Source organism: Ceratotherium simum, chromosome 39 (assembly GCF_057802395.1).
Source record: "Ceratotherium simum simum isolate JZ-2026a chromosome 39, ASM5780239v1, whole genome shotgun sequence".
Lineage (NCBI taxonomy): Eukaryota > Metazoa > Chordata > Mammalia > Perissodactyla > Rhinocerotidae > Ceratotherium > Ceratotherium simum.
The window spans coordinates 2,127,422-2,135,166 of NC_141938.1; the positions used below are offsets into that span (position 1 = coordinate 2,127,422).

At 50.8% G+C, this 7,745-nt stretch overlaps 1 protein-coding gene across 1 annotated transcript in view; it reads right to left on the minus strand.

Annotated features, from left to right (window-relative positions):
• Positions 1-5,393: 5,393 nt before the first annotated feature.
• Positions 5,394-7,745, minus strand: part of LOC147912091 (uncharacterized) — a 12,259-nt gene continuing 9,907 nt past the window's right edge. Inside the window, exon 4 of the mRNA XM_087425273.1 lies at positions 5,394-5,881. The gene's annotated coding sequence lies outside the window, so the exon portion shown is untranslated. The remainder of the gene's footprint in view (positions 5,882-7,745) is intronic.

Sequence of the window (7,745 nt, forward strand, 5' to 3'; positions counted from 1 at the left end):
TGAAGGCTCAGGAGAGCTGGCATGCTCAGACTTCCATGTGTAGAAGCTCACGGACTTAGATTCAGAAAGCAGAACAGAGGGCGCCAGGGGCTGGGCGAGAGGGCGAAAAGGAGTTAGTGTTTAATGGGGACAGAGTTTCCACCTGGACTAATGACCAAGTTCTGGAGATGGATGGTGGTGATGGTTGCATGACTTAATGCCACTGAACTGTGGCTCTTAAAAATGGTTAAAATAGTAAATCTCGGGCCAGCTTCAGTGGCCTAGTGGTTAAGTTCGCACCCTCCACTTCGGCAGCCTGGGGTTCACAGGTTCGGATCCCAGGCATGGACCTACACAGTGCTCATCAAGCCATGCTGTGGCGGCGGCCCACATACAAAGTAGAGGAAGATGGGCACAGAGGTTAGCTCAAGACTAACCTCCCTCAGCAAAAAGACGAGGATTGGCAACGGATGTTAGCTTGGGGCCAATCATCCTGACCAAACAAACAAACAAAAAAAAAGCTTGAAATGGTAGATCTCGGGCCAGCCCCGGTGGCCTAGTGGTTAAGTTCAGCTCACCCCACTTTGGCAGCCCAGGTTCAGTTCCCAGGCATGGACCCATCAGTGGACCCATACACCACCCATCAGTGACCACGCTGCGGTGGTGACCCACGTACAAAATAGAGAAAGATTGGCAACAGATGTTCACTCAGGGCAAATCTTCCTCAGCAAGTTAATTAATTAATTAAACAAAATGGTAAATCTCATGTATATTTTACCACAATTTTAAAAAGTAAAAATAAATGGTTAAAATGGTCAATTTTATGTTATGTATATTTTACCACGCACACACACTAAAAAGCTCGTTGGTTAAGGTGGAAACAACCCATGTGTCCATCAATGGATGAATGGCTAAACAAACTGTGGTGTATCTATACAAGGGGGTATTCAGCCAGAAAAGGAGCAAAATCTTGATACACGCTACAACCTGGGTGAACCTTGAGAACACACCTGGAGAAGCCAGGCCACACAGTGGATGATTCCCTTGACATGAAATGTCCAGAACAGGCGAATCTCTAGAGACAGAACGCAGACTGGTGGCTGCCAGGGGCTGGGGGCGGGGGGCACTGTTCATGGGCGCGGGGTTTCTCAGGGTGATGAGGTGCCCTGGAGATGATGGTGGTGGTGGTTGCACAACATTGTGAAGGCACGGAATACCAGGGGATTGTACACTTGAAGTGGTTCATTCTATGTTACATGGATTTGTCTCAAAAAAAGGAAAAGAGGTTCGAGGGGCAGAGACCAGCTCAGGGAGGTGGGACACAGCTCCAGACCCAAGGCAATGGCCGGCGATGGCACCCAGTGAGGGTGGTGACAGCGGGCGGGGAAAGCAGAGGAAAGGGAGAAACGGGAGACGGTCACTGGTTGGACGGGAGGTGGCTGCCAGCTGCTTCTGTCCCGTCCGCCAGCCCGGGGCCAGGCCCTTTCTTGAGGCGGGTCCGGCCTCCCTGTCTTTGCTCCTGCTGGGCCCACGGCCAGCCTGCCCACCTCAGGCCTCAATCCCGCTCCACCTTGAAGACCCGAGTGCCCCTCCTCCCGGCCGCCACCCCCCCCCTCCCCTCCCCAGGGTCAGTTATCAGTCCTCAGCCTGTCCGGGCCACTGCACTCTCACTCCCAATCCACCCCACTTTGCTGTCCCAGTGAGGAGACGCCGCGGGGAGCCCTGAGTCCTTCAGAACCCAGGCCCTTCAGAGCAGCCTTCTGCAAACTTCTTCTCGAAAGGGCCAGGCAGGAAATGTTTTCTGCTTCGAGGGCCAGGTGGTCCCTGTCCTGATGACTCGACTCTGCCTTGTAGCACAGCTGTGTGTCGATAAAACTTTATGGACAGGGAAATTTCTTTTAATTGAAATATACTTGACATACAACATTGTGTAAATTTAAGGTGTCTAACATGTTCATTTGACACATTTATATATTGTAGTATGATTGCCATCGTAACGAGAAGTAACACCTCTATCGAGTCACGTTATCATCCTTTCTTTTTACTAGTTGGAATAATTAAGTTCTGGTCTCTTAGCAAGTTTGATGATTATAATACAATACTGTTGTCTATATTCACTATACTCTGCAGTAGATCCCTGGGGCTTATTTACTACTTGTGGCAAGTTTGTACCCTTAAACAACATCTATCCTGTTCCCCCACCTCCCTAGACACTGAAATTTGAATTGCATATAATTTTCGTGTCGTGAAATTTTTTGGATTGTTTTTCAACCATTTAAAATGAAAAGGCCATTCTTTGGCTATAATTAACAAGACAAGAAATAACAAGTGTTGGAGAGGATGTGGAGAGAAGGGAACTCTCATACGCTGCTGGTGGGAGTGCAAACTGGTGCAGCCACTATGGAAAACAGTATGGAGAGTCCTCAAGAAATTAAGGATAGAACTACCATACGATCCAGCTATTCCACTGCTGGGTATTTATCCAAAGAACATGAAAACACAAATGTGTAAAGATACATGCACCCCTGGGTTCATTGCAGCGTTATTCACAATAGCCAAGACTTGGAAGCAACCTAGGTGCCCATCAAGGGATGAATGGATAAAGAAGATGTGGTATATATACACAATGGAATACTACTGAGCCATAAAAAAGGATGGAACCTGGCCATTTGTGACAACATGGATGGACCTTGAGGGTATTATGCTAAGCGAAATATGTCAGAGGGAGAAAATCAAATACCGTATGATCTCACTCATAAATAGAAGACAAAAACAACAAACAAACACATAGAGACAGAGATTGGATTGGTGGTTACCAGAGGGGAGGAGGGGAGGGAGAAGGGAGAAAGGAGTGGTTCACACACGTGTGTGGTGATGGATTGCAATTAGTCTTTGGGTGGTGAATATGATGTAATCTACACAGAAACTGAAATATAATGATGTAACCTGAAATTTATATAATGTTATAAACCAGTTACCTCAATTAAAATGAATAAATAAATAAGAAAATTTTTTAAAAAGTGGGTAAGGAACAAAATAAGATCCTGGAAATGGATCCAAATATTCCAATAATCAAACTCAATTTAATTGTGATATAGTTTACAAAAACACAGGTGAATCTAAACAATTTGATGTCTAACATTAGATCTACATGTGGTAAAACGATGAGGAAGAGAAAATGACTAACATGAAATTTATGATGTGGTTATTTCCACAGGAGAGAGAGGGCCCCTGGGGAAAAAAATTAAGAAAATGAAATGGAGGGGCCCACCTGGTGGCGCAAGCGGTTAAGTGCGCATGCTCAGCTCCGGCGGCCCGGGGTTCGCTGGTTCGGATCCCGGGCGCACACTGACGCACCGCTTGTCAGGCCATGCTGTGGCGGCATCTCATATAAAGCAGAGGAAGATGGGCACGGATGTTAGCCCAGGGCCAGTCTTCCTCAGCAAAAAGAGGAGGATTGGCAACAGATGTTAGCTCAGGGCTGGTCTTCCTCAGAAAAAAAAAAGAAAAGAAAATGGAATGAAAAGGCCATTCTTAACTCGCAGGCCCTACAGAAACAGGCGACAGGCTGCACTCAGTACCCCCACTGTGGTGGCTTCAACACCACATCTTGCACCTTATCTGCCCCTTCTAACACCATATCAGGGAGTCTGAGAGGATTGTCTGGGTTTTTAAAAATGCGTGATTATGATAGGGATGCTATAAACCCACACTGCTATCAGCAGGAGGTCCCACGGCACGGAGGCCCGCTGTGGTGCCTTCTGTCTCCCGTCCTGCACCTGTGGCTCCATGGGGAGCCCCTGCGATCAGCTAAGGAAGAGAAGATTCAGGGTGGTTGACGGATGGTCCTGCGTTACCTCCGGGCTCCACCTGAGGGCAGGCAGCGCAGCGCCACAGCCCCTCTCTGGGACGTCCCTGAAGGACAGGGTGACGGGAACCCCCCCCATGGGAAAAACTTTGGGCAATGTACTCAGTTGTTCACTTTACTTGGAGGGAGACACGGCCGGATGGGCGATTACATGCTGGTTCGTGGGCTGTGGCCAGTGGTTTGGCTGGATGGCCAGGGACTTGAAGAGAAGATGATTGGAAAATTGTGACAAGGAGGTCTGGGGAAGACGCAGGTGGACAGGCTTCTCTGAATGGGCCAAAAGTGTGAAGATAGTGTGTCCCGTGTGAATGCTCCCTGCTGTGGTCTGAATGTGTGTGTCCCCCCAAAAAATACTCATAAGTTGAAATCCTATCCCCAAGGTGATGGTATTAGGAGGCGGGGCCTTTGGAAGGTGACGAGGTTATGAGGGTGGGGCCCTTATGAATGGGATCAGTCCCCTTGTAAAAGGGACCCCGTGGGGCAGGCCTGGTGGCCTAGTGGTTAAGTTTGGCGTGCTCTGCTTCGGCAGCCCAGGGTTCAGTTCCCAGGCGTGGACCTACGCCACTCGTCAGCGGCAATGCTATGGTGGTGACCCACGTACAAAATAGAGGAAGATTGGCACAGATGTTAGCTCAGGGCGAATCTTTCTCAGCAAAAAAAATAAAAAATAAAAGGGACCCCTTCCACCATGTGAGGACACAGCCAGAAGATGGCCAGAAGAGGGCTCTCACCAGACACCAACCTGCCGGCGCCTTGATCTGGAATGTCCAGCCTCCAGAACTGTGAGAAATAAATGTCTTATTTATAAGCCACCTGGTCTATGGTTATTTTTGTTATAGCAGCCAGAATGGATCAAGACACTCGCCAAAGGGTATGTGTCTTAGCAGAGGAGGATTTTAATAATCAAGTAGGGGGCCGGCCCTGTGGCTTAGTGGTTAAGTGCACGTGCTCTGCTGCTGGTGGCCCGGGTTCGGATCCTGGGCGTGCACCGACGCACCGCTGGTCAGGCCATACTGAGGCCGCGTCCCACATACAGCAACTAGAAGGATGTGCAGCTATGACATACAACTATCTACTGGGGCTTTGGGGGGAAAAAATAAATAAATAAAAATTATAAAAAAACATAATCAAGTGGGTAGGATGACCCATCCCATAGATACCCACCAGCCTCTCTCCCAGCCACCCTGTCAAGATCTAATGGGCTCATGCACAAAGTGGTCACCAGCGCCTCCCCCGCCTGCCAGGCAGCCACCCATAGCCGTCTGGTCTATGTTGTGACCCTGCTTTCACCACCATCCTGGGAGTTCACTGCTTCTGAGCGTCTCCCGTGGGCAGGCAATGAGCGGCCACCCTCCCCGCAGCCCAGAGCCACATCCACTTGTGCAGACATGGCCCGGAGGCGGGAAGGCCAGTACCTGGTGGGAGCAGAGGATTAACACCGGGCAGGCTCCTTCCCTTCCCTCCTGCCCTGCACCGCCCCCACCACATACCCTTGTAAATCCTTTTATTCGAAGCCAGAGCAGAAGCATGCAACACTTAATTTGGTGACTTGCTTTCTTTTTAATTGAGGTAAAATTCACATAACACAAAATTAACCAGTAACCATTTTAAAGTATACGATTCATTGGCATTGAGTTCCTTCACAACGTTTTGCAACCATCACCTCTACCTGGTTCCAGAACATTTCCATCACCCCAAAAGGAGACTTCCTATGCATTAAGCAGTCACTCCCCGTCCCGCCTGCTCCCAGCCTCTGGCAACCGCTATTTTCTGCCTCTGGATTTGCCTCTTCTGGACGTTTCATATAAATGAAGTCATACAATATGTGACCTTTGTGACTGGCTTCTTTTGTTGAGCATGATGTTTTTGAGGTTCATCCATGTTGTAGCATGAATCAGAGCTTCATTCCTTTTTATGGCTGAGTAATAGTCCACTGTATGGATGGCCCACAGTGCATTTATCCATTCATCATTGATGGACATGTGTGTTGTTTCCACCTTTTGGACATTGGGAATATTGCTCCTACGAGCATGCCTGTAAAAGAATTTGAGCACCTGTTGTCAATTCTTTGGGGTATCAGGACTTGCTTTTTACTTAACAATACAGCAAAGACGTCCCATCGCAGGCTGGCTCTGCACCCAGTCACTGATCCACCCAGAACTCAGTAAATGTGTGTGGAATGAATCAGTGAATCAATGCATTGATGAATCAATGTTTAGACGAGCCTTGCCTCAGCACACTGCAGTTTTTGCTGGCAAAGAAGCTGGCTGGCTAAGGGGAGAGGCTTAAATGCAACAGTGGGGTTGGGGGCGGGGAGTACACAGTCAGGCGAGCCGAGCAAAATAGAAAGAGGGATATAGATTCCTTCTTCCTGAATTCTGGGGACCCGAGGGGTTTTCTGGAAAGGTCCCAACCTTACAGTCCAGCTCTAAGGGTCAGAAGGACGGGGTGCTGGGGTTGCCCCAAGACAACTGCCCAGACGGTGAGGCCAGCCTGCAGGATGGGGACAGCATCCGCCCACAAGCATGTGCCGAGATGCATGTGCCTGTCTTGCAACGATTCTTCCCTTTTACACTACAAATGTGGGATGGGGGGAGCCGAGAAAAAGCGGCAGAGGAAGCAGACAGGACAGGACCAGCCCTTTGACAAGCTCCTGGGGAAAGGACCAGGAAGAAACGCACAACAGCCCGGTCCAGCCCTGCATCTGGCCACTGAGACCATGCCACTCAGTCACGGCCAGCCAGAAGCCACACCCCCCAGCACACCCTTCTCGGCCGACAGCTCCCCAAAGATGGGCAGCTGTCCAGTCCAGGGACCAGCAAACTTCTGTAAAGAGCCAGATAGGAGATACGTGCGGCTTGGTGGGTCTGTTCAGAACAACCCCCTCTGCCACGTAGGGCATGAGCAGCCACAGACAGTATGGGCATAAACAGGCGTGATGTGGACACTTCATTTACGAAGCCTGAAATTGTCATTTCACACCACACGATTTTCACGTTTCACGGAAAGCTCTGCTTTTGTTTTCAACTGTTTAAAAATGTAACAATCATTCTGAGCCCGAGGGCTGTGCAGAGAGGATGGGCGGATGTAGCCTGCCGGCTGTGGTTTGGAGACTCCGGTCCCGTCCGCCTCTTCCCCTCCTGCACCACACGCGCCGGCCTGGCACAGGCGAGGCCGTGCAGAGGTGCTGCCTGAGTGACCGAATGCATGCACGAATAGGGCAACAACAGGTCGGCGCTTTGCAGCCAGCTGGTCCAGCACACGAGCCCTGTGCTTTTGCTTCTTTCCTGAGCCACCTCGGGAAAGCCGCTTAACCTCTCTGGGCATCGGGTTTTCAGCTGTAAGTGCATCCGGCGCTGTGCAGGGCGTGCCTCCACTTCCAGAGCCTCCCCTGGTTCTTCCCACTCTGTGTCCAGCTCCCTGGGCCCACTTTAAGAGGGGGAAGGCAGGGACCTCCCTGCACTGGCTCAGGGCCCCCACCTCGCTCTTCAAGCCCGCTGGGCTGGCGCCAGGGCCCGCTCTGAACCACATACACACTCTCATCCTGGCCTAAATATATTTCAACCTCAGAGACACTCCACGCCCCACACTCATTTCCGCCTTCCTGCCCTAGTGCGGTGCTGAGAAAAAAATCCCACTGGTTGGAGGCAAGGGGAGGGGGAGGAGGAGGGATACAGCCCGTGCCCCCCGTCTGAGATGCGGCCTCAGGGGTCCTGGGCACCATGCGGATGCTAGGAAGGCCAAGGACGAAGGGGGCCCCACCCTGCACCCTGTTTCTCTCCTTGGCTCAGCAGCTCTGTGAGTCACCATTCTGGCAGCTGCGGGCCCAGAGCCAGGGCTGGGTGGGGCCCGAGGGCGGGGGCGGTGGTGAGACCTACTTTAGCCTCCGGTCGCTCCT